Genomic DNA, 23,823 nt, shown 5'->3' on the forward strand with positions numbered 1-23,823 from the left:
TGTGCTTTCCTTCCCCTTTCATAACAGATAACTGGATACATCTACTTTCATCTCCCATGTCTTAAACAGAACAGTATAAACCAGCAAATTGTTCACTGACATAGAAAGTATTAAGCAAAAATTGTTTCACCTTGTCCTGAAGTAAAACGTTTTTCTGCTGTGCTTCAATGGGCACTGGGTTGCCAGAAACCTCATATACATTTTATAATATGAAACAGTAACTGCATTTAAAGTCACAAATGCTTACTGCCATTCATGAGTAAATTAAAAATAGCAGAATTTGTTCCTGATATTTTACCTAAGTGCATACAAATATATATATATATAAATATACAAATTCTGATATTCCTTCCCTTCATCCTCCAAACGGTTAGGAGTAGAAGTGATCATCAGAAGCTGAAAAGCATTTTGATCTTTGTTACATTGGGACTATGGAATCTAAGCAACTATTTTACAAGGCATTGTAATTGTTTGTACTTGCAAAACTGGATTAAGAAATCACTGCTATTCTTAAAACACATTTATCACATACATACAAAAGTCAGCATATTTCTGCTTCGAGCTGAGCCTTCAGCCAACCAGAGTGAATTCCCGTGCACCGCCCACGCTCATTCTCGCATCCTCCCCTTCCCCAGAGCAATCACTGCATCTGGCCAGTAAAACATAAAAAAGTCTCCAACATGCCCTACCAGGGTACACCTGCCCTATGGATGACCCATGTATATCTCACCTATACTCTATTGATGTTGTCACTATTTCCAGCAATTTCAGTGTAATTACTGAAACACGGGCATTAGAAGTACTGAATAAAGAAGGTGAGATTGTGGGAAAAGCTTTCGTTTAATGTAGAAGCCCAATTTTATTTCAAAGGAACTGAGAATTAAAGCAGTGGCATTAGTCCTTCACAGTAAAGCAGGGAGAAGAAAATGAGGTAGCCACAGAAAGCAAGGTTTCATCAGACCTCTAGAATTTATAAATACAGGGCTTTTCTGCACTTTTGAAAGTTCTATGAAATATTTTTTCCTGTAGCTTACATCCATTTGTTCTTTGGTAGAAGCTTAATTTAAAAAACATGTCTTTTGAGTTGAGTGGAAGTCTGACTAATTCTGTTGTAAATGCTTTTAAAGATGAACAAAACTAACACTCTAATTGAAAAAAGACTCACGCATATACAACAGCCACAATCAGGCTAGTGCCTGAGTTATGAGACTACAGCTCTCACTTTTATTAGCCAAATGAAAATCAACATCCATACTGCTAAAGTTTGTAATAGTCCATAAGGAAATCTTCACAATTAGGGATTCAGAAGCCAGAGTTTTACCCACCTATTTTCTCTGCCTATTTCTTCCTTTTTGAAATGTCTGTCTCTTCTGTTACAGCCCCAACACCACACCCCCCAAAAATACTCTCATTTAGATTTTATCCTTCCATCTCTTTAGTGATGCACTCTCCTTTGTAGCATAAACTGAACAGCATTCACAGCCCTTTAGCACCATTATCTCTGCCATGTTGCTTCTAAAAGGAAGTATGGTTGGTCTCCAGCCCCTGCCTCAGTGGCAGGTCTGCTACTCTTGTCTCCACTCTCCACACTTCACAGAAGATGAGAAAAAAAGCAGCAGGGATATCCTCCTCCTTTCCTACCTCACCTCCTCTCTCCCTCTCCTGCCCATGAAAAAATTCAGACCTCTTGGAAACTAGATGAAGCATCAGTTTACCTGATGAAAAGTAGTGGTTCTGTTCATTATGGTTCGTTCTTTATCTGCTCCTATACTTCCAGAAACCTCTCGAGTCTTCATGATATCACTACTTTTCATATTAGAATTTCTCTTAATGATATTAAGTACTTGTAACACAGTGCCTATAAACAAGATATCCTAATATTTTTCATAGGTACCAATCTCATCCTTTATTTTAAATTACATTTCCTGCTATGATCTATACTAGGTTGCAAATTATGAGATGTCCAGTTTCCTTTCTACTTAAATACTTGAATACATCTTCCTTCCCTCCATCCTCTATATGCAATCATCTTTAAAAAGAAAAGTCATTCTAAACTCCTAAGAAAAAAAAAAACAGTTGCTCAAAGGAAACTTGATTTGAGTTATTGGAGTCAAAATATATTGTTATGCCCTTCTTGCTGGCTAAGAATGCTGCTTTAGCCTTACCTATATTCTACCACTGCCAAAGAAGGAAGTCTATTTTTTTTTTCCTCTTGGCAACTCTTTTGGAGGTACACTATTGTGTTCCCAGAGTACTCGTTCTCAAAGGCTATTGTGAAAACTGTAGTAAACAGAACGCTCAGCATCAGGATGCAAGAAACAGGATCCAAGGCTGAAACTATTTGCCAAGAGTGGATGTGACCGCTGCCCCATTCAATCCTGGATGGTACAACAGTTCATCTCAGCTGCTAGATATAGCACATTCTGTAATGAGGAGGACAAAGGTGGCAATTACTGAGAAACCATGTTGTTGGAGAAAACAGCATCAGGATGTAAAAAAAATTTCCTTTCCATCAGGCAACTAAACAACGGATCTCAATTACAGATAGTAGGTTATAGTCTCAATTTGTATCGGCGTATTTCCACATACTGTTGAGGAGCTGCATGATTACGACAACTGAGTTGATGACAACTGAGAATTTGGCCTACAGATTGAAACTGAAATGCTCAGAGTATTTCAATTAGCTCCTCTGCTTTTTGGCAGAACATGTGATGTCAGACTTGCCAAATGGTTCACATTTGTATAAAACTAGAGAAGAACCAGAAAGTGGTAAATCTAAACATTTAGGAAGCTAAGATTAAATACAGAATTAAACTATAAAGCAGAAGTAGTATTACATAGGGAATAAAGTACTGTGAATAGCTATGGAGGCATTGATGTTCTTTCATTTAGAATATGGAAGGAATAATGAAATGTACAGGGAAAAAGAAAAAAAAAAAAAAACATTAGATGATAAATCTGATGGTAAGAAGAATATTTAATGGATTTTACTAATAATTAAAATATTTACCATAGTGAATACTTTACATAGAGAAAGAAAGTATCAGAAAAACTCCAGTCAAAGGCAAATAATTGCTTGATACTACCAACCATTAAAATTCAGGCACATCAAGAAAGACCATGGATGTTAAAGACAGAAAAGATTATTATCTGATTTGAACCCCTATAAACCATAGAAACTTCTACAGAAATTGCTCTATCAAACCTGTAGCCAATTCCTGGTAAATCAACCATATCTTCTAGAAATATATTCAAAGTCAGTTTGAAGGCTCTGGGTAATAATACGGAACTTTCCAGATTACTTGTTTCAATTATATTCTTAATCTGAATCTGTATAGTTAAAATCATAAGCATTACATCTTGTACCTCCTCCTCTAGTTTCCACTGCTAGAAGAACCCTCCCTACATAGATAGTTACTTAGTCAACTGACCTTTAACTTCTCTAGGTGGGCCCAAGACCCTGATGTTGACAAGTTGTAACAACACTAAGAACTGTTGTGCAGCAATCTTACTCTCTTCTAGTACAGCTTCCCACACACTATTATATTACACTTGAGTCATATCAACAGTCCTCCAATGATCTTTGCAATGTAGAAGCCCATTTAAATTGTGAAGCAATTAGGGAAACATTACTAATTTTTACTAATAATCCACCACTTCTAATCTTATTAGTAAGTGGATTCATTGGTGTTGTAGTAACCAAACATAAAGATGCTCTTTGCAGTGTCTGTACATCCTTGCTGGCACATACAGCCAAAAAGGATCACTACTATCCATCAAAAACTTTCTGTGCAGAAAGATGTCTTTTCTCAGTCTTAACACTTTATCATGAGCCACCAACAAAGTGGCCAAACAGAAGTACCTGGCACACAGTTCCTTAAAGAGGAAAAAGAGCACCTGTAACCACAGAAGAGATTCAGGAAGGAGTTGTCCGTGAAAAGGACAAGTAGAGGGTCATCTGCAGGCACAAATTAATACTTGAGCAAAGCAGGTGTTCGTATAACATCTTAGAGAACTTAGTAACTTTATAGAAGCTAGTTTTCTCACCTTTGTCACTTAAGTCAAGTATGGGGTTTTTGTTTGTTTGTTTTTTAGGAGGAACAAATATTTCTGTTTGCTTAATAGCTTTCACCCACGCAGGAATCTGAAACAGTTTTTAAGAACTGGGAAACAAAGGTACAGGCAAGTAACTGTTTTATTCTACAGTTCACAAATGGCTGTTTTCCATAATGGACTGCAGAAAAGTAACCAAAACCAAAGAATTGGGGCAAAGAACCCCCTCAGAAACTAGCCAAAATTATGAGGAAAGGAGCAAGAGATTATATTTTGTTTATTTTACCCTCAGGCATGTAAAAGTCTTGATTCCTGCAGTTATAGACACACACAAACAAATAACTACTACATTAAAGTAGTTCCATGGCAGTGACAGTAGATGTGTGTAAACATATGTGGCGTTGTGGTCTAAGTCTAAGCACTAGTACTACAGTGCTACTTTTTAAATCAACAAAGAATACACAAGATATTCGGTGACACACCAAATATCTTCCTCAACTTTTCTGTCATTCGAGGTACTGCTCAATCCTTCAGCTCCATACTTTAAGGAAGGTCATAAACAGACCAAATCACCTAACTGGTTTAAGCAGTGAAAATAACATTAAAAAGTAATAGCTTATGGAAACGTTTTTATTCACCAGGAACAATTTTGTAAAAAGAATTTCCCAAACTAAATTTTGAGCAGTGAACAGTCTGGAAACTATCACTATAGTAATGCTTTAAAAATTACTCACAGCCTAATTAACATCTGCTTTAAGAGTTTAAGTTATTACAGGGTTATTTATCTACTCAAAGCATCTTCTACACAATTGAGCAAATTTTTAAGGTTTAACATTTCTACCCATAAACTACCAGTGAAAGACATTCACCTAAAAGAACGTGATAGGTAATTCAAGTCTATGTTTCCCATCAACGTCTCACCTAATGACGGTTTTTCTAATCACAAAATAGGTAACAAAACATATGTAAGAAACTTTTTTATTATTTTTTTTTAGAAAGCTCAAAGCAGACAAAAAAAATTAGCATCAAAAGAGAAAATAACCAAATAACCAAAAAAAAAAAAAAAAAAGCAAAAGAATAAATAAATAATAAATAAATAATACAAATGAGAAATTCTATAGATGGAAAAGAAAATATTCTCCAGAAGTTCCAATGAGCATGATCTTAAACACATGCTGTTATGAAATAAGCTTAGAAACATACACATCTTGGAAATGTCCTCTCTAAATTCTCCCCACCTGCAGTAAGTCTTTTCTGAAACATAGCTGACTAGAAGGTGATTAACCAAACTGCAGCTATTCTTCTTCCACCAAATGCTGTCCTAATCTTTTAGGGGAATTATTCCTCTGAATTTCATTTTCCACTGTTAGATTGGCCAGGGTCTTACTAGAACAAATGGGATGGACGTTGGGGAACATGTATCACAGGTTGCACTGTTCAGACAAGGAAGAAAGTTCAAGCACTCAAGATTCACTTTTCTCATCTCAGGCAAACTGCAGCTTGCAGCACACGCATAGGTGTGTTTCTCTTCTGTCCCTATGACTGAGAAAGTATAGGCTTTTCTAAGGGAAATTTGAAAGTTATGAAGAGTTCTGTGTTTAAATGCAAGTAGAAGGGAGACCTAGGAAGCCAACCCTTTCTAATCTCATTTTGTTTTTCCTTAATGTTTTGTATTATGTGAATCAATCTAAAGACTCTGGAAAGTCTTTTTGATCATCATTCTGACAGTTGTTTTACTTTTGGTTTGATGTTTGGAATTTTGTTGTTGTTATTGTTGTGCCCTACACAACAAGCATAAATTTCTAAATTAAGAAAGTATTTCTTTTAACTAGTTTGTGTTAATCTGTAATCTCTTTTAACAGCATTTGGCAAAAGCTGAGAATAGAAAACGTATCTAATTAAAACAGTAGGGAGAATCAGAAAATACAACTTTTTTGTTGTTGTTAATGGCATTTTTACTAAAAGATGAGTTCCAAAGCATACACCTGGAATCACTGCTGCAAAGTACCCATGAGAGATCAAAAAAGCCCTCCTAGTTCCTTGCTTCCCCAAGCACAGAAAGAAAATCAAGGCAGTGTTTCAGTTAATGCAATAATGAGGTCAGAAGAACACAGAAAATCTGCTCCTTGTTATAAGAAACCTCAGAAAACCTTCTTTTCCTTTTGTCTGTGACCCCACCCCAACCATACACACAATTTATCAACTATGTTATTACGTTTCCTTGCTTTCCCTTTTCTCACTCTCCCATTACGAAGCCAACCCACTGAGGGCCCCAGCCAGACCCCGGGGACCCCAGCTGCGCACTTGCGGATCACGATGCACTCTTCCCTTTTTTGGACATTGGGTGAAGCTCTTTGCTGCTGCACAGCAAAAGGGGATGCTAATTCAGGCTGTGCATGCATTGGACCAAATTCTGATCTCAGACACCCACACAATTCCTGTTGCAAGTCACATGTGTGCACATTTCTGACAGCAGGATATGCCCACTTGCACTGTCTTAATGCATCAGCAAGAGTGGTGTGGCTGCCTTTTAACAGAATAAAAGCGTAAAGAAATTATTTTGTAAAACCTGGGGGCGTAGGCAGACTGATAATATTCCTCTAACTGAATTCCAATGGGTAAAAGAGGAAAAAAAAAAAAAAAAAAAAAAAAAAAAAAAAAAAAGGAAGCAAACCAAAGATACTATAACAATTTTCTCACTTAAAAGGGATTTTAAGAGAGACTGTCAAGCATCCAGGGCAACTCTCTACCTCTAATATGGGTTGAGCGACAAATTTCAATTTGAAATTAGTTAGGGAGATATTTTATAATTTATTCAAATGGTCATATAGAAGAGCCTCAGCATCAGCTCAATTGTTATTATTTAAGCTTAAGGAACCAGACTGTAATTATCTATATTGTCATTGGCAATTATCTATGATTGGCATATGGAAAAAGCAGTACAGTGTTACAACTGAAAGTGTAGCTGGAAGTCAACACTATTCAAAATGTTTAAAAGAAATAACTATTAAATCATTTTTCGGATGTGTGAAGGAATATACAAATATGTTCTCATAAATACCTTTTACCAGATCTTAGGGATACGTGATAATGAAATATTCTAATAATCATTCTTAAAAGACAGGAAGATAATGCAATCAGAAAGAGGTGAATTTAACCTCCACTAAATTGGTTTTGCTCTCATACCAACAGATCTCAGAGCAGGTTGGTTTACTTTGTTTTCCACATTCCTAATTTCACCTGGCTACTAGAACTCATCATCTGTTCTTCCCAGTTTAAGTGGTTTCAGAATGTTAGAAAAGTAAATTAACATAACTGGGAAATAAGATATATTGTCCTCTGTTTCAAAAAATACTGCCAGTAATAGAAATGCATATATACTTACATAAAGGTTTCTCAAAAATATAAAAATTAATTTAAAGAAAGGTTTGAGAGCACTTAAAAACTTAACCTGGTAAACAGATTAGGCTGTAAGAGATCACATCATGTAATTAAAAAACAGGAATCTTCTCTAAGAACAACAACAACAGACGTTGGAAAAAAAACAAAACAAGACAAAACAAAACAGTACAAACGTAGAACGTAGCTGAGGTTTCTAACAAAATAAATAAAGAAATACATGTAAAAAGGTACACTCATGGATAAAGAACTCCAGACAAAAAGAGACTGGATCTGTGTGATGAGTAAACAGGAAACTGGGGACAGAAAAGTTAGAATGGAAGGAGTTTGCTGCCATATGTGAGAGCAGTTACCCTAAATCACTTCTTTGTTCTGAGCTAAGATTAGACATTTCAATAATATAATTCAAAGGAACAGGCTAAATTCTTAAAACCAATATTTTTTCCATTTTTAGTAGTCTTCTGGATATATACCTAAAGACAAAAATAATTCTGTTTTCTCCCAATAATTACAAAGTTAAAATCTTGCAATACTCTGCATCTAGCATTATAGTATGCAAAATCAAGTCTGAAATTTTGCTTTTCACATTTTAGGCATCTGTTGTTATGCTTTCACTCCATTCATTATACACTACTGTAATGTAGAGAAGTTGTTCTATCTTGCCTGCAAAAATGTCTTTGAAGGACAAAGTGGTCCAAGTCACAGTCTACAATGCAAGTTAAACAAGACTTTCATTTTTTCTTCCCAAAAGTGTTGCAACTTCTATATTCTCTCAGTAGTAAATAATCTATTTTTAGTCTTGTAAATTATCAGGGCTATGTCCCCAGTGAGTTGAAAGTTTTGTGGAGGACTTTGCTGTAATTTTTTTTTTACCTCACATTTCACTCACATTTACAAGTGTTTTCCTCACACTGTACTCATTTGAATACAGTGTAAATGATTATTGAAAAAACAAATTATGGAAAAGCAGCTGTAACTGAAAAAGTGAGTTCAGTTGTGACCCAGTATGTACCATTATACTCTAAAAAGCGGAGCTATGGAAAAAACATACTTTGCAAATAAATATATTTGCTCTGTAATAAAAAATACAACATAATTTCAATCATAAATTCCCAATTTAATCAGATTTTCTGCCCTATCTACTCATATTTTTCATGCTCTGGTAAGCTAGTACTCCAAGTTCAACTGCTGGGCCAAAGAAAAATTCAGTAAAATGACAGTTCCACAAAGACAGATGAACACATAACAGGATGCTCTGGCCCAAACAACAGAAGTTTTCAAATGAAAGTAAGGGAGTCCTCAAGGTGACTTTAGTTCACTGTAACAACAGTAGGTCACCAAGTTATAGCCTACAGTGTACTAACCTGCTGTATTTTATCATTTATTCATATATATGGCTAAATACCAGAAATCAACATGTCATGTATATTCCCAAGATAACATTTTTTTTTGCTTATACAATTATACATGGAGTAAGAAAATATTAATAATTCGGTTCACAGAGTAAAATCTTGCATAAAGAAATTACTTTAATGGCATCTGATACATACATGTCACATTGAAGAGACACTTGTATATTAATTTATACTGATGCAAATACAAGTAAGCATACCGTACATGTCAACGTGCTATCAATAACATATTACCATTTGTTACATATATATGATGGACTCTTTAAACAGCATACTATTTTACTTTTGCTCTGCTAATACTGAGTACTCAAAGATTATTACAATACAAATAATAAAAATTTCATTCTGAAAAACAAGTCACAGGAAAGGTTATATATCAACTAACTTCAGTTGTAGTGAATGACAAGTTCCAGTAGTGTGGAAATAGTTTTAATTACTATTTGACACATATTAAAGCCACCAACCAACAACACTCCCTAAAACATTCCCTTTTTTAATCAATTAAATTTTGTAACAAAGAATTTTTAGCAGTGAGTATTTATATCCTAAATTAGAAATACAAGGTTTCTGGCTGCTTTGTGTTTTGTTCCTGACCCAATGTTATTTTTCCTCCATTTCTGATCCAACCAGCTATTTAAATTCACCAGGATGTTTGCACATGTTTCCTAACTCACATTACATGTTAACTAGTACATTCTTTTTTACTATTATTATTATTTTTTGGCATTCAACACTTAATATTAAAAAGCAAATTCTATCCTACAAACGTCAAGTCATCAGTACTCAGTAAAAGGCCTGTAGCCTTCTATAAAATGACAAATAATCTTCACAGATGATACAGAATGTCATTCCATGAGAGAGATTACAATATGACAAAACTGAGAAAGAACTTCTGTATTGATAATGAAGGGTTTCAAGAACACAGTGGGCAGAAGTCCTAACATACTTGAAAAATATTTAACTGAACAATAATGGAGCAATGCCAAATACTAAAAGTTACCAAAGATAATTTTAATTGTTGTAGATATAATAGTGTTCAATGACAGCTGTTTTGGAACAAAAAGGTTATTTCCTGCAAATTATTATAATATTTTTCTCCCAAAATAGCCCCTGATTCACTGCTAAAGTTACCTGGCATTCTTTAATGGTTAGCACAGACTAAAAACCAATTATTAATTTTATTTTTTAAAGATTCTTAAGATCTTAAATGAAAATAATGATTTATTAAAAAGCCTAATAGGAATCAATTCAGAAAAGCTGCTGACAAACCAATGGAACTATTTGCATGAGTGAAACATCAATGACCTTAATACAATAGCTATTTCAAAGATTAATAAGAATTAAAGGTACTGCTTCTCTACCTAGCAAAATTTCATGAATGCTGGCAGCACATTTTTGGGTTGATTTGTGATTTAATCAGAGAGCAAGCAGATACCATTTATGTAGTAGAAACTAACTGTCATCTGAGGCCTTTGAGTTTACCATTTGTACACATTTACTCAAAGTAACATTAGAAAAATATTATGCCCTAATACTACAAATATTTATGTACTTCTTCACTATGCTACTGTCAGGAGTCTCACACTGATTGTGAATCTACGTGTAAAAGATAGCAGTCAGAGTTGTGTGCGAGCTTATTTTGTTGGAGTATACCAAGGTGGTCACAACTTTCATGAAATAAGAAAAAAGCCCTTGCAATATATTTTGTGAGATGCAAGAAAAGTGTGATTACATTTTATTGGTTTGCTACTCCTTCTGGTGATTCTTTTAGAAATAACATTAATAAAGTTGTATAATTTTAGGATGCTTAGCACTATATTAATATATATTAACTAAAAAGACAAAATAACCCTGCTTTTTAGCCTTTGGTTTTGTTATTGGAAGATATGCAACCTATTACTGCAAAGACTAATGAAGATATTTAATTTAAGATAATTAACTCTCTATAATTGTCTGAACACCTAATTCTCTTTTAGACTTTATGATGTACATCTGCCTTATGTTTGTAAGTATGCAAGTATATAAACCTGATCTACCAGCCATTTGAAAAAGACAGATCATCTCAATTCTCCTCAATTTAAAATCCTCTAGAGTTTCTCTCAGTAATGGAAATCAAAGTTGTGGTAACATCACTGTGAGGTCTGTCCCACAGTGACTGAAATTCTGAGAAACTAATCCTTAAGGCTGGACAGTATACTGGGAGATGCTCTTGACTCAATGACTTTCACTGGGATTTGGCAGTTGCAGTGTATACTGTTTTCCTACAGAATCCTCATTTATTTGAGCGATAGTATTTCTGACATCTATCTGGAGCACCCTGGAGACTGGGGTAAAATATGTAAAAAGCAGGGATTTTAAAAATAGTATTTCAAATTAATTCCATCACAACAATGTATAAAAACTATAAAACAGGACAAAGGTCATAGGAAATGGAAGTGCCAAGCGATCTTCACACAATCCTCCAAAAGAAACAATAGGAGGGGGGGAGTTAATTCTTTTTTAACAATTATGAGGGAGTAAATATCACAAAAACTAACTTTCTCACACTCTTAAAGAGATTATTAAATTCTCTTCCTGAACAAATGTTCATTTTGAAGCTGGAAGCAATGTTCTCTAGATGCTTTAAGTTAAATTTTGGACTTAGGAGTTTTCAGTTGTCTTTACTGGAATCAATGAACTGCTGTGTGAGAAGACGTAGCAAACTACATGAACATTAGAAATATGGGGTTTGATCTGCTGAAACAGTTATATACCAAGTCCATTAATGAGCATAAACAATTGTATAAATACTAATGACTTACTTTAGTAATAAAAGTATTATTCACATTTTATATATGAGCAAAATGAGCCACAGCTAAGTGACTTAGCCAGTGACCCACAGGAAGTCAGTGACACAACCAGGAATAGAACATAGACCTCTCAGCAGCTAGTCCCATGCTTTAACCACAAGACCAGCCACCCTCTTCCCATCTTATATTAGCACAACTGTAAATCTTGGTTGCATCAGCTACTAATTTAAGATGTCTAAACAAGTTCAACTGTAGAAATCTCAGTTTTGAAAGTTTAATGACTTAGATTCATAAATCTCTCTTAACTTAATCACACAACAAATTAGGATAAAATGGTGTTTTTAATAGAAACTTAAAATGACCACAAACTTTTTGTTGCTTTAAAATGATTCCTTCAGAAATAAATTTCTGATGTATTAGAAGATCTGATGGATAGCAGTATACGCTTGAGCTCTTTATTACTACATTCTTTTGTCTGAAATCTGCGTGTGATACAAAATTTAGATCCACCTGATCAGAATGGACTATAACATGAAGACAATATCCTATTACAGAAGAACCAGACAATCCCAGAGAAAACTTATTCTCTTCAAGACAGAAAGAAATCGGAGAAGTTGAGAGTTGGGGAAAGACCAAAGATAATGAATAAACCATTATAATTAGAGGTAGGCAGCCTGGTGTGATCTTGGCTTTACAGAATTTAAAGCAGGCATGATTTGGATTTTGATCTCTTTTTATCTGAGCTTCAAGGTTCAGGAAAAGGAGGATCATTTTTAGTTAAAAGGGTTCTTGTTTTGACCCGCTCAATAGTTATCTACAAAAAATCTGCATTATGCCTAGTCCTATCACTTTTGCTGGATCCAAGGCACAGCATGCTAAAATGCAGTATAACAATACTGTAGGGTGATCTCCAAAGAGAGTCTGGAATCATACCAAGGGAATAGTCTTCCACCATCACTTATTATTTCCGTATAAAACTCCACTGATTGCAGTTTAAACTCCTGATTTCCTTCAAGTAAAACTGCATATAGAAAGAATGTGAAAATTGAAGATAGGCATGTGGCAGAATATTATGAAATACTTATTGCAAACATATCTTCCCAGAAGACCAAAAACTGCCAGTAAAGAGAGAATAAGATATGCTAATGCAAAATTCTTGTTATCAATAAATGAACAGCAGCTATGTAAATTGAAAAAATACATAACCCAAGATAAAGAAGACAGGGTAACTGTAAAAAATGCAGCAATACAATAGTTTCATAGCTTTCTTAAACCCCTTTACTTTAAAACAATGCAATTTACACAGCCAGAACTGTTCTGACTGCTAGATTTATAGTCACACTGCTGGAGTATGAGATTGCCCTCTAGATGTTACGCTTGGCTAGATAATTTTTCATTCTTTCCAGTATACCGAGATGGGACACACTGTGTGATTTGTGATTTTAAACTTCTGTAATGCACCTGGAGACCTAAAGCATAGACACAATGGAAACATCAAAATAATTAAGTAAATTTGAAACTAGTATATTTGCAGAGACAGGAAGGCGTATACATTTTTCACCTCCGTATCCTTAAAAGATTTCTACCCTTTTCAAGACCTACCTGGCATACCTTAGAATCAGTTGCACAAAAATTCCTTCATTAAGATTGGAAAGAAAAATAAAATTGCTTAAGACAGACTATTTGGGCCATACCCTTATCCATCCCAAGATTCCAAAAGTACTCTTTCTCATTTCAATGGGACTATTTTTGCTGTATAATTCAAGTCAATCTGCTTCAACTTTTCTTAATAATTAAAATGAATAAATAGTATACACACACCACAGGAATAAAATCTTTTTTTCAGATGCATCAAACTTCAAAAGATTTACCATTTCTTCCATGTGAAAAGAACTAATTAATCCTTTTAGAACCAGTAAGAAAAATAAAGTAAAATTGATCTTTTCTGAAGACAAGTTGTCATCTAACTTTAAAATCAGAACTGATGTTGAGGCCCTTTGCAACTTGCCTCTGAATTTAGGGAAGAATTGCCCGTGATTCAGGAAGGCCTGAGCCTGACATTTCATTCTTGTTTCATAATGCTTAAGGTCCCAGCCAAACCTGGGAATTCATTCAGATAGCAGGGCAGACAGTCGCCATAATCAAAAGCCTGCAGTCAAACGATGCAAACAAAAGCCGCATGAGAAATTGATAAAGAGATTTCTTTATTATTACCATTTCATTACTGAAAAAAGAAAATCTAGAATTAATTTTAGAAAAGATAATGTATTTGTAGCCTGCTTTCATCAGCAACACAAAAACAATTGGCTTTCTATCTTCCATGAGTGAAAAAAATGACCTTTGTTGATAAAAAAAAGCCAGATTAATTCAAATAATAAATAAGGTGTATTTTTGACTACCAAAGAAAATTTAAGAATTCTTCCCTTGAATCTTCAAATTAATATTAGCTGTCTTTCTAAAAGATACAGGGCACCAAACACTACCTAAAAAGCTGTTAAGCAGGAAATCAGATTAAGTAATTTATTTTTCCTTTCCTGTCTCAATCTGTTAAAATGCATATTTACAAAACCTAAGTAATTTGTACATAATAAGCCAATATTACATTTCTGCTTTATATCCTACAAATTCTTTTCAAAGGATGAACTTGTTAAAACAGCACAATGCTTATAACTTAAAGAAAATTGTATAGTATTTGTAACAATTCTCTGAAAGCTCGGTTTGGTTGATTTCTTTGGGCTGAGTTGGATATGTCTTTATTCCACACATGGAATTTAATTAAAAGTATTATTTATGTGTGCATGCAATTTTATTACAATTAAAAGTAAAATCTAAAGTATGGTTTTTTTTTTTTTCCTGCTTTACTTATGACCTTATTAAAAGTCTAGCATCAAAGTCTGACTTTATATTCACAATCAGATGTTTATTAATACCTGCCATTTTCTGGAATGCTCCCAGTTTCATGGAGTTTTTTAAAATGTGCATTTTAAAGTCCTGAGTTTTTGAAGAGCTCCTCTGTTAATCAGACAAATTAAGGGGGTATATTCTCCAGTAGTTTGCACAGAGAACAGTGTTGTTTCTGTTCTCAGCAGAGCTAAATTTGAACTCTGTGGAGGTGTCCAGCTAAGATCCTTCTTTTAATATCCTATTGAAACTTTACATAAGATATTGTTGTAAAGTGGTTAGAAATAGTATTAAAATAGGTATTTAAACCTCTTTTATTGGTATATTATTTTTACCCACATTTGCCTGTTTATTCATCCATGGCATCTTGAGCTAATTCTGAGGTTTTGTTTTACTTGTTTTCAGTCCCTGGCTTCTAATTCTGAGTCAGCGTACTATTGAATAGGTATTACTGCAGTAAGCCTAATAAAAAAAAAAAAATAATAATAATAATAATAATGAAGAAAACAAACAAAAGATTTCCACTTTTCTAGAGCTAAAAAATTCCAGATGGAAGGAAAATAGAAAAAAAAAATCCTTTATATGTCAAGGCAGAAGTAATGCTTGCTTCAAGCCCATACAAATAGATAATTCTCATAAAAATTAACACGAGGCTTCAAGCCTCTACAGAGATTGTTCTCATAAACAAAAAGCTGTAGGCAATGTTAGTATCTATAAGTCAACCAGGTATTTTGACGTATTCAACTCTAATCTATAAATTGCCTTCAGTATACAAATAATAAAGCAAACGGAGACTCTCTTTCAAAATGCCTGATGACTAAGAACCATAATGAGGCAAATTTAGGATCCTCTGAATCTTCTAATGATGTCCAATAGATCAAGGGTTTTTAAAGATAAACTGTTGTATCCTGGGGCATCTTGACTTACAAGATGACTCTCTGAAGAAGGTTGTTGATCTTATGACTTACTTTTAACATCTAACTTCTATTTAAAAGAATCTAAGGGTGAAATGGAAGGAGGTGACATGCTTGTTTGAACTTGCTCTGTCTTGAGACTTACTGAGCATAGTCTATACCGCTTCTCTCTGCATGCCTCAGAGGCAAGGGGAGGGGGGGGTCTGTAGCTAAAAAAAGTGGGGGAAAAAAGAATTTCATTTACCTCCGTTACTGCTAAGAATCTTTTCAGAAAAGCATTTACTCCTGCCACAGTAGGATGCAAATTGACGTGAGGTGACCAAAGCAACTACCCGCAGCGCAGAGAGGAGTTAGCTGGAGGAGAATGGGAATGCAAAAGAGAAAGCAGTTAGCAGCCGGAAAAACTAAATTTTCAGTTACAGGAGATTACAGGGAGCAGAGATCAAATTCCAGATCCACTCCAGGGCCCGCGGTCTGCCCTCACGCAAGGTACACGCTTGTGATTTGGCTTAACGGGCACGGACCCGGAGGGAACCGGCTCGGGTGAACGGACGGGGTCTGACGGGGAAGGGCAGGGGAAGGGGAAGGCGCGCCTCCTCCTCCTCCTCCTCCTCCTCACCCTCACTGACCCGTTCCCTCTCCGCGTCCACCACCTCTCCCGTCCCTCTGGGTGCTCGCCCGCCCCGGCGGCCGCAGCCGAGCCCCGCACCTCAGCCCCTGCCCCTCCCCGGAGCCCGCCACCGGCCGCGGCTCCAGCCCCGACCCGCGCAGCGCCCCGAGCCCCGGCCCGCGGCGTCGGCTCGCCCCTGGGCGACGGCCGGGTGGGCCGGCGGGGGGCGGTGCAGCGGCGGGGGAGGCGGTGCCTGGCCGGTAGGATGGGCCGGGCCGGGGAGTTTATCCCGCTGGAAGGGAACAGTGTCCCCGGCTGAGACTTGACAGCACCAGGTCAGTGCGGGCTACCGGGGGAGGGGAGGAACCTTCCCCTGAGGTGAGGGGGGCGCGGGGACAGCCGCGGGCTGAGGGGGGAGCCGCGGGCTCCTGAGGGGCGCCGCGGCTGGGGGCGAGGAGGGGCTGAGGGGAAGCGCCTGGGGCGGGAGCGGAGCAGCCCCGGCGTGGGGACAGGGCTCGGGCTCGGCCCCGGGGCGGGGGGAACCGAGCCGCCGGGGATGCTCGGGGACCGGGCGGGCTTCAAGGGCGAGCGGGCTCCCAGGGGTGCTCCCGGGGCTGAGGGGCGAGGAGGGGGAGTTCGGGAACGCGGGGCACGGTCCGGGGGGGGCGGGAGGGCTGCCGGGACACGGCTCCGCTGCCGGTGGGGGCCGCCTGAGGGGACGGCACGGGGCGGGCACGGGGAGCCCGGCGCCGGGGCTCCAGGTGCGCCTTGCCGGGCTCGGGGTCCGGGGGCTGGGGTTTGGGGTCCGGGGGCTGCCGCCCCCTCGGGGGGGGCCCAGGGGCCATCCGCTGCCCGCCGGGATGGGGGCACCGCGGGCAGGGCGCAGCCCGGTGCTGCGAGAGGAGAGCGGGGCGGCCGGGGAGCTGCTGGCGCTCACCTGGCCCCGTTCGCGTAATGAATGAAGAGCGTTGGTTGGCGGTTTGGGTTTTTCTTCATTTTATTATTTATTTCTCAACCGCAGAAAGTCAGGGAGCCTTCCTGAGCCTGCAACAGCCGAGATGCTGTGTTGAAATGTGTTATGTCTTGATGGCATGCCTCAGGTTCGCAGGAGCATTTTGTAATCTTCCTGGTGTCATTTCTCTCCAGGGTATTCTACAACTGGAGAGTGCAAGTTCCTGTGGTGTTGTAACTTCACGGCACTGTGTACACATGACCATACAATGCTGACTTAACAGTGATGTATTTATTAATAATCAGTGACGTAAGACTGGTATTTGCTCTGATGGAAAGCTCAGGAAATTATCAATTTCTCCACGTGCTGTGGGCTCTGGGTTCCTTTAAATCAGAAGGATCGATTACAGCTCTCCCTGAAATACCTGAGGCCGTGGGCTAGCCTGGTAGTCGTGACCTGCTGCCCCATCTCTGAACAAGCTTTTGCTGTGGAACATGGTTGTAGCGTTCCACTTAAAAATGAGTAGCCAAAACAAAAATATATAAATATGTACATTGCTGGTAGCAACTATTCCATAATTTAATCAGTAATTTAGCTTTTAAAACGTTACTATAGTTTGTTACTAGTTAACTAAAATTTTCCAGTGTACACCATGTATGACATATGATACTCAGTGCTGTCCATGGGAGTGAACTTTCCTCTGTTGTGCTCCCATTAATATCAAAATTTATTGTGTGAAGTGGTGTTTGACATCATTATTCTTTTGGCTGTCACAAAAAATAGCTTCAAAAATTGTGTAGAGATTTAATTATAAGATTAAAAGAAATCTGTCTAAGCAGTGTGTTAAGGCATGTGGTGCAATATAAGCATGAACTTGTCAAGGGGAGAGAAAATTGAAAAAGTAATTGGCATGGAGTTTGAATGATAACCAATCATAAATGTAATTCAAAGGTTTTTTTTACACAGGCAGTACTTGAATTTGAATGTTCTTAGGCATCAGTTTTGTAAAATATCTCATTAACTAACTAAAGATAGTATGTGTTTCTTAGCAATGCCTCCGTGTCAGGTTCCTGGACATTACAACTTATTACACGTCAGCACTCAATGAAACTTCCATTACAATATGGTCATTACACAAATAATTTTTTCTCCTCCAAAATGCATTTATATTTCATATAGTGAAATATCACAAAAAAATGAAGGTGGCAAGATATTAGAAATTAGCTGATGAACATTGAAGCTATGCCTCTTTTATCTTTCCCTATGATACTGATTAAAAACATCCAGTATCAATACTGTTTCTATGTCCGTCTCTTTTCTGTGAATTTTTGGAGACATCCATAAGTCCATTTCTAAATCAATAAAACAAATTTAGGTCCCACATCAATTACTAGCACTGTAATTTAATACTTCTAGCAGTGGCTCATAAAATGAATTTTGAAGAAAGTTATATGGAAAAAACAGGAAAAAGTTTAAAAGTAGAAAGAAAACTGCCTTGTGAAATGATGGATTAAATAATGAAACGTATCTATCATAGGTTTTTTCCGTCTTGATTTCTGAGGCTTCCTTTTTGTTTTACATGTATGTTCTGTTCAGAGTGGCATCAAATATATTTACTAGCCAGTTTTTGTAGCCTAAATGTGAATTGTTAGTTATGCATATTTGATATTTGGAATTTAAGGATTTTTACTTTTTTTTTTTTTTTTGTCACAAGAATTATCCCGATACTATCTTCTGGCATACAGTAAAACAGTTTCCAGTGCAGTTACTCAAGAGAAATTAAAATACAATTATAAGTTCTCTACACTGGGTACTTTTGAAGTCATGGACACAACACTCTCCATTAGTTGTTGTTATTAGTTTCATTTTTAAATCACTGCTAGACTTATTTAATAACAGACTCTGTCCCAACTTAGCATCATATTAGATGAGTGCTAATTACTCTGTACTGTGTTTCCATAATGATCTATATTTTTTAATGTTAGGGATCTATTTTTCATGTACTTTACAGCAAGTGTTCACTGTGTGTCAGTTAACTTTTTGTGGCCTGACAAAAGAAAAAGTTAGAAATAACACAAAGCAAGAGAGCATTGTTATACTCAAGTCCTGCGTACCCATGCCACAAACAGAAGCTGGGATTTCCCAGTAGCAGGTCAGTTCTTAAGGATTTAATTTAACTGCTATGGATCACTTGGAAAAAATCCCTACTGCCACCTCTTTTTTTGCCTGCAGAGGCTTTCCCAAGACTGAACAAAAATGAAAGAGCCGTAAGATTTGTCTTCAGATATTCAGATTCCCATGAGCATGAAACATAAATTGAATCCTACATTAAATGATAAACTTATTGTGTTTCTCTCACCAGTTCCACACCACCACCTTGGCCCAGTGGTGTCGTTTTTTTTCTTCTTTTTTTTTTAAATGAAATATAGTTTGTCTTTTTAAGTTGTTATTTTTCACTCCTCTCACACGACAAGACAAATATAAACCTAAATCTTTTGCTTTTTTTTTTTTTTTTTTTTTTTTTTTAATTCAGGAGGGGAAAAAAAAAAAAGGCAAGGCCTGATCTGTAGTCTTCATATCTCAAAGCTTTCACAGAACTTAAGACAACTTGATCACACTCAAACTTTCTTCCCCCTTTTGAACTCACCTTCCAGCATATTATTTGGTCTGTTTCTCCACTCCTGAACCACTCAGGAATTGAGTGCTTGAACTGAATTGAACTAAACAATTGCATCATTCTCCAATTAAGATTTGTGATATATGAACTACATAGATATTTTTAATTACCTGTATTGAAGTAATGCCTAGCAGCCCGGTCAAAGTTTGGGCCATTTGGTACTCAGTCAAACAAAAAGGTTTTCCCTGTCCTTAATACCATGTGATCTATGAAACGAGAATGCAAATAGTTACATATTTGCAATGGAGACACAATATAGTAGTGAGATTGATGCAAAAATTGTAATTTACACTTTCAGTGTTTCAATTTATGCTCATAACAGTAACAGATTCTTACATTGGTAACAGATTCTAAACTGTATAATTACAAATGGAAAAAACTAAGGTATATTTGTTACAACAAATGTGGTAACTTTCAGCAAAAGAAGATTTCCAAGCAGCACCTTACTATCTATTGCTGTTTCACTGGCCTTCACTGTAAATAGGCAAAAGAAATCCTACTTAGAAAGGAGGAAGATAGGTAACTACCTCAAAAACCAGGTTGTATGTTTCTGGAATCAACTACCAGATGATGCTTTGTGGACTTGCATAAGCCACCCCCTTCCCTCATGACTAAGCAGATCACCTTCATGCCATGCAGTCTGCACATTCAGGACAAAGTCTATGAATTCAAGTCTATGAATCCCAAAGTCTACTCTGCTGGTTGATAATTAGCAATTTAAAAAACACAAAGCTTACGTAGCTTTCTGTATGTATGTTCAGGCACAAGTGTGCTTGATGAATGCCGTGATGAATGTATATGTATTGTTGTGCACATACTTGGAGGGCATATGTGTGCGCAGGTAACGTATTAACCCTATGTTATGGAAAGACTTCCTGCTTATCTCAGTGATGTAGAAAATCTATATATAACATGAGATAACACACTGTGATAAATATTGGACAATATCCAAACGGAGAAATACAGAGAACATTCCACTGTATCAAAAAAAGGTCACGTCAGTTTATTGGAAGATGCATAGAGGCTAGAAAAGAAGTCCCGGCTTCGTTTAAGTCAGTGGAGGTTCTGATGTTTCAGTAGGGTCAGGTTTGCCATCTACGTGCAGTGTTTGAAATGTCCTGTATGCGGCTTGCTACAACTAGTGAAGTCAGTCGGTGGTTTTAGTATACAGAACATAGAGGGCCCAACTCTAAATGAGTTGCTGTTTTCCCAGTGAGACTAAAAGGCTGAAATGAAATAACCGTGAATATATATTACAGTAAAAACCCTAGGTTTTTGTTTGTTTGTTTGTTTGTTTTTAATGGTTTAAGAAATGTAAGTAAAACAGGAATGATATATTTCTCTTGCTTTTGTTCTAGAATTTGTATGATCACTTTCTTAAAGTATTTTAACTGTAAGTGAAATAGTGACATTTTGGTACAGACTTTACAGTTGGGATTAGTTTATTCCAGGCCCTCAAATTAGGCATGTGTCTGAGGTCTTGTAACAGCTATTAGGAGAGGAAAACATGAAACTTCACGCTGTTTTACGGATCGTTGGTGATGATAATTCCATGATCTCCATGGGGGAATTGTGTCTTTCCTCTTTATCACAAATTTGATTGTGACATATTTTAGACTCCCTTCTGCCAGAATCCTATTCCTTTTTTATAGGGAACTTCCGGCTACAATTCAACTGACTTTACCTGTGTGCGTTTCTATAGTTCTGAACATGAGATTTTGCGTACAGTTTTAGCTGTCCTGTAAGACTTATATAGAATAAGTGAGAGGGATGGAAATGTTCTTATTGAGTCTCGTGTTTTTCCACTGAGTTTAAGCACATTACTTTTCAGAGAATTTCATATTTGCACAAAGTAGCCCTGCCCAATTATGATCTGGTCTTAAACTTTTTACACAAGACGTGATTACAGTACATTGCATAAAACAGGATTTTATGTTATAATATTGCATTGTAAGTCCATAGTACTTGTGTGTTTGTTTAGATTTATTGAACAGAGGTGTTGTGTAACTGCTGTAACTATTCACAGTTGTGCAGCAGCAATTCTGAAGTTTGGGAGGCTTTCAGCTTAGGTTGCTATCTCTATACAAATAGAGTGATATATGTTCTTCATATTTATGCTAGGGGAATATTTTGATGTTTCTCAACCATGGTGGTTTGAAACATATGTCAGACTACCAAAAGAGTCAATCTGTTACACCAAAAAAAGGAACTATGAAAAGAAAAATGTTAATTACAGGCTTTAACACTCACACCAAGATCTTCTAGTAGGGGTGGTCAGAAAAACAGGTTTTACTACCTAGGCCTGGTGCTTTGTGGTGCTATCTAATGTGGGGGCTTGTGGAAAAATGCAGCCACTTCTATTTACTGCCTTTCATAACGCACATATTTCCTCATGGTAGGTTTAGGTTCTGACTTCTTTATGTCTACAGTAAATAACACTCAAGAGTTTATCCTTTCATCTTGAATATGTTTTACTTGGAGTTTCTGTTCATTCTTCCCTACAGTAGTATTTCAGCTACAAAATTTTATATGAAATCTCAGATTTTAAGCTTAGTAGAAGCTTGTTAGAGTGTGGTATCTTGCTAAATTGATTTCTAATCCTACCTAAGAATTTGAAAAATATAAAGCCAAATTTTATTTCTAGTTACACCCAGAGATACCTGTAGATAAGTAAGTACAGCAGTGCGGGAGGGCAAAAGGGTGCTTTGTTTGCACAGAATTTTATCTGTTTTCTCTAACCTTATTCAGGACCATATTTGATTGAATCATGAGAAAATTTGAAGAGGCTGAGTTGCTCGTTCCCTCCAGAACAATGAAAATGTCTGTTATTTGCTTTCTAGCTTGTTGGATATGTGAACCAAAGTTATTGCACTGACCTAGGAATGTAGCTGTTCCTCAGAATCTGCTGAAGTTAACTACTGACAGTGGATGGAATTGCTTCTTGGAGAACTAAGTTCTGTTAGATTGCTACTGTGTTTCGTCTTTATCTCCTGGATGCCATCATTTGCATTTAAACTATGCGTATCTAACAAGCCTGATTTGTGCATTAAGACATGTTAATATGTATGATTTTTAAATGATTAGAAATATTATGAATAGCAGTCTAATACTTTATTTATTTTAAATATCCCATAGTAACAGTCAGCATAAAGTAGCTTGGCAAATGACTAACATATTGTAAAACTCATAAGAAAGTGTAGATTTTTGATGTTTTTGCCCAGAACATGATTAAAGAGGATGGAAACAAAAGTTCTGCAAATGTGCTTTCACTTTCAGAATTTCCAGCTGTTGCTGAAGATGTTTGAGATAATAAACAAGATGAAACTAGGCTATATTTAGAACAAAAGGATTTAGCATTAAATCAGTTCTCTGAATGAAATAATCACTATTTAAAAGTGGGGGTCATTCCTTTTCTGGATTTTTTTTTTAATTTTTTTTTTCTATTTTTACATTCATTCCAGAGTTAGTGCCAGAATTGCTAAATTAGCCTGGAGTAGGTTATTTAGTAAGGATCTCAGCTAAGTATGAATTGTTGTGATTAACTGTAGAGTAAGTTTCATCATCAGTATTGCAAAAGGTTACTATCACAGGTACTGAAATTAAAATAGGGAATTTAAAAAGTGGCATTGAAAATTTACTTTGAAGGTTCCAGATTTTTGACAGTGGTTTTAAAGCATTTCTCATGGTTAAGACAATGCAAAATAACTTCCCCAAAAAACTATGGAAGCTTAGTTTTTGTTCCTAGATCACTTTTTTGTTATTGTGATGTGTGCACTTAAAAAATGCAAGCAAATTTTACCCTTGCTTCCCATGTTTATCTTTCCAGTTGATCTTGGTTCTAGTTTTCAAGCTTCTTGGAGTGTTAGTTATGATAGAAGTTTGCCTCTTGTCTTGAAGTGGTTAATTGTTTTTGTGATGCAGAGAAGAACATCATGGCATGATGAATAAGAGACCCCAGAGGGTTCCTTGCACAGTTTCCTTTGGGTACTGCCCAAAGACTTGTTCTCTGGGTCTGCCTCATGTGATCAGGCTGGCTAACTTTACCCAGTTAAATTGGGTGCGGCGGATGTTAATTATGTTCACAATATCTCATTTAGTATTTTTTTTTTTTTTTCA

The 23,823-nt window shown here is 36.7% G+C and overlaps 1 protein-coding gene and 1 long non-coding RNA gene across 3 annotated transcripts in view; one reads left to right on the forward strand and one right to left on the reverse strand.

Moving 5' to 3' along the window:
* Positions 1–9,478: 9,478 nt before the first annotated feature.
* On the reverse strand, positions 9,479–15,821 carry LOC311442316. The gene is made up of 2 exons (XR_014696561.1): positions 15,713–15,821; positions 9,479–12,674 (listed from the first exon to the last, which is right to left on the reverse strand). It is a non-coding gene; the product is annotated as an uncharacterized lncRNA (long non-coding RNA).
* A 453-nt stretch (positions 15,822–16,274) lies between these two features.
* The window catches only part of PPARG (peroxisome proliferator activated receptor gamma), a 61,315-nt gene continuing 53,766 nt past the window's right edge, over positions 16,275–23,823 (forward strand). Inside the window, exon 1 of one of the 2 annotated variants that reach the window (XM_084531378.1) lies at positions 16,275–16,413. The gene's annotated coding sequence lies outside the window, so the exon portion shown is untranslated. Of the gene's footprint in view, positions 16,457–23,823 lie in introns of both variants that reach the window. The other variant, XM_084531379.1, reaches the window with a different exon arrangement.

This window comes from Aythya ferina (assembly GCF_964211825.1).
Source record: "Aythya ferina genome assembly, chromosome: 10".
Classification (NCBI taxonomy): Eukaryota; Metazoa; Chordata; class Aves; order Anseriformes; family Anatidae; genus Aythya; species Aythya ferina.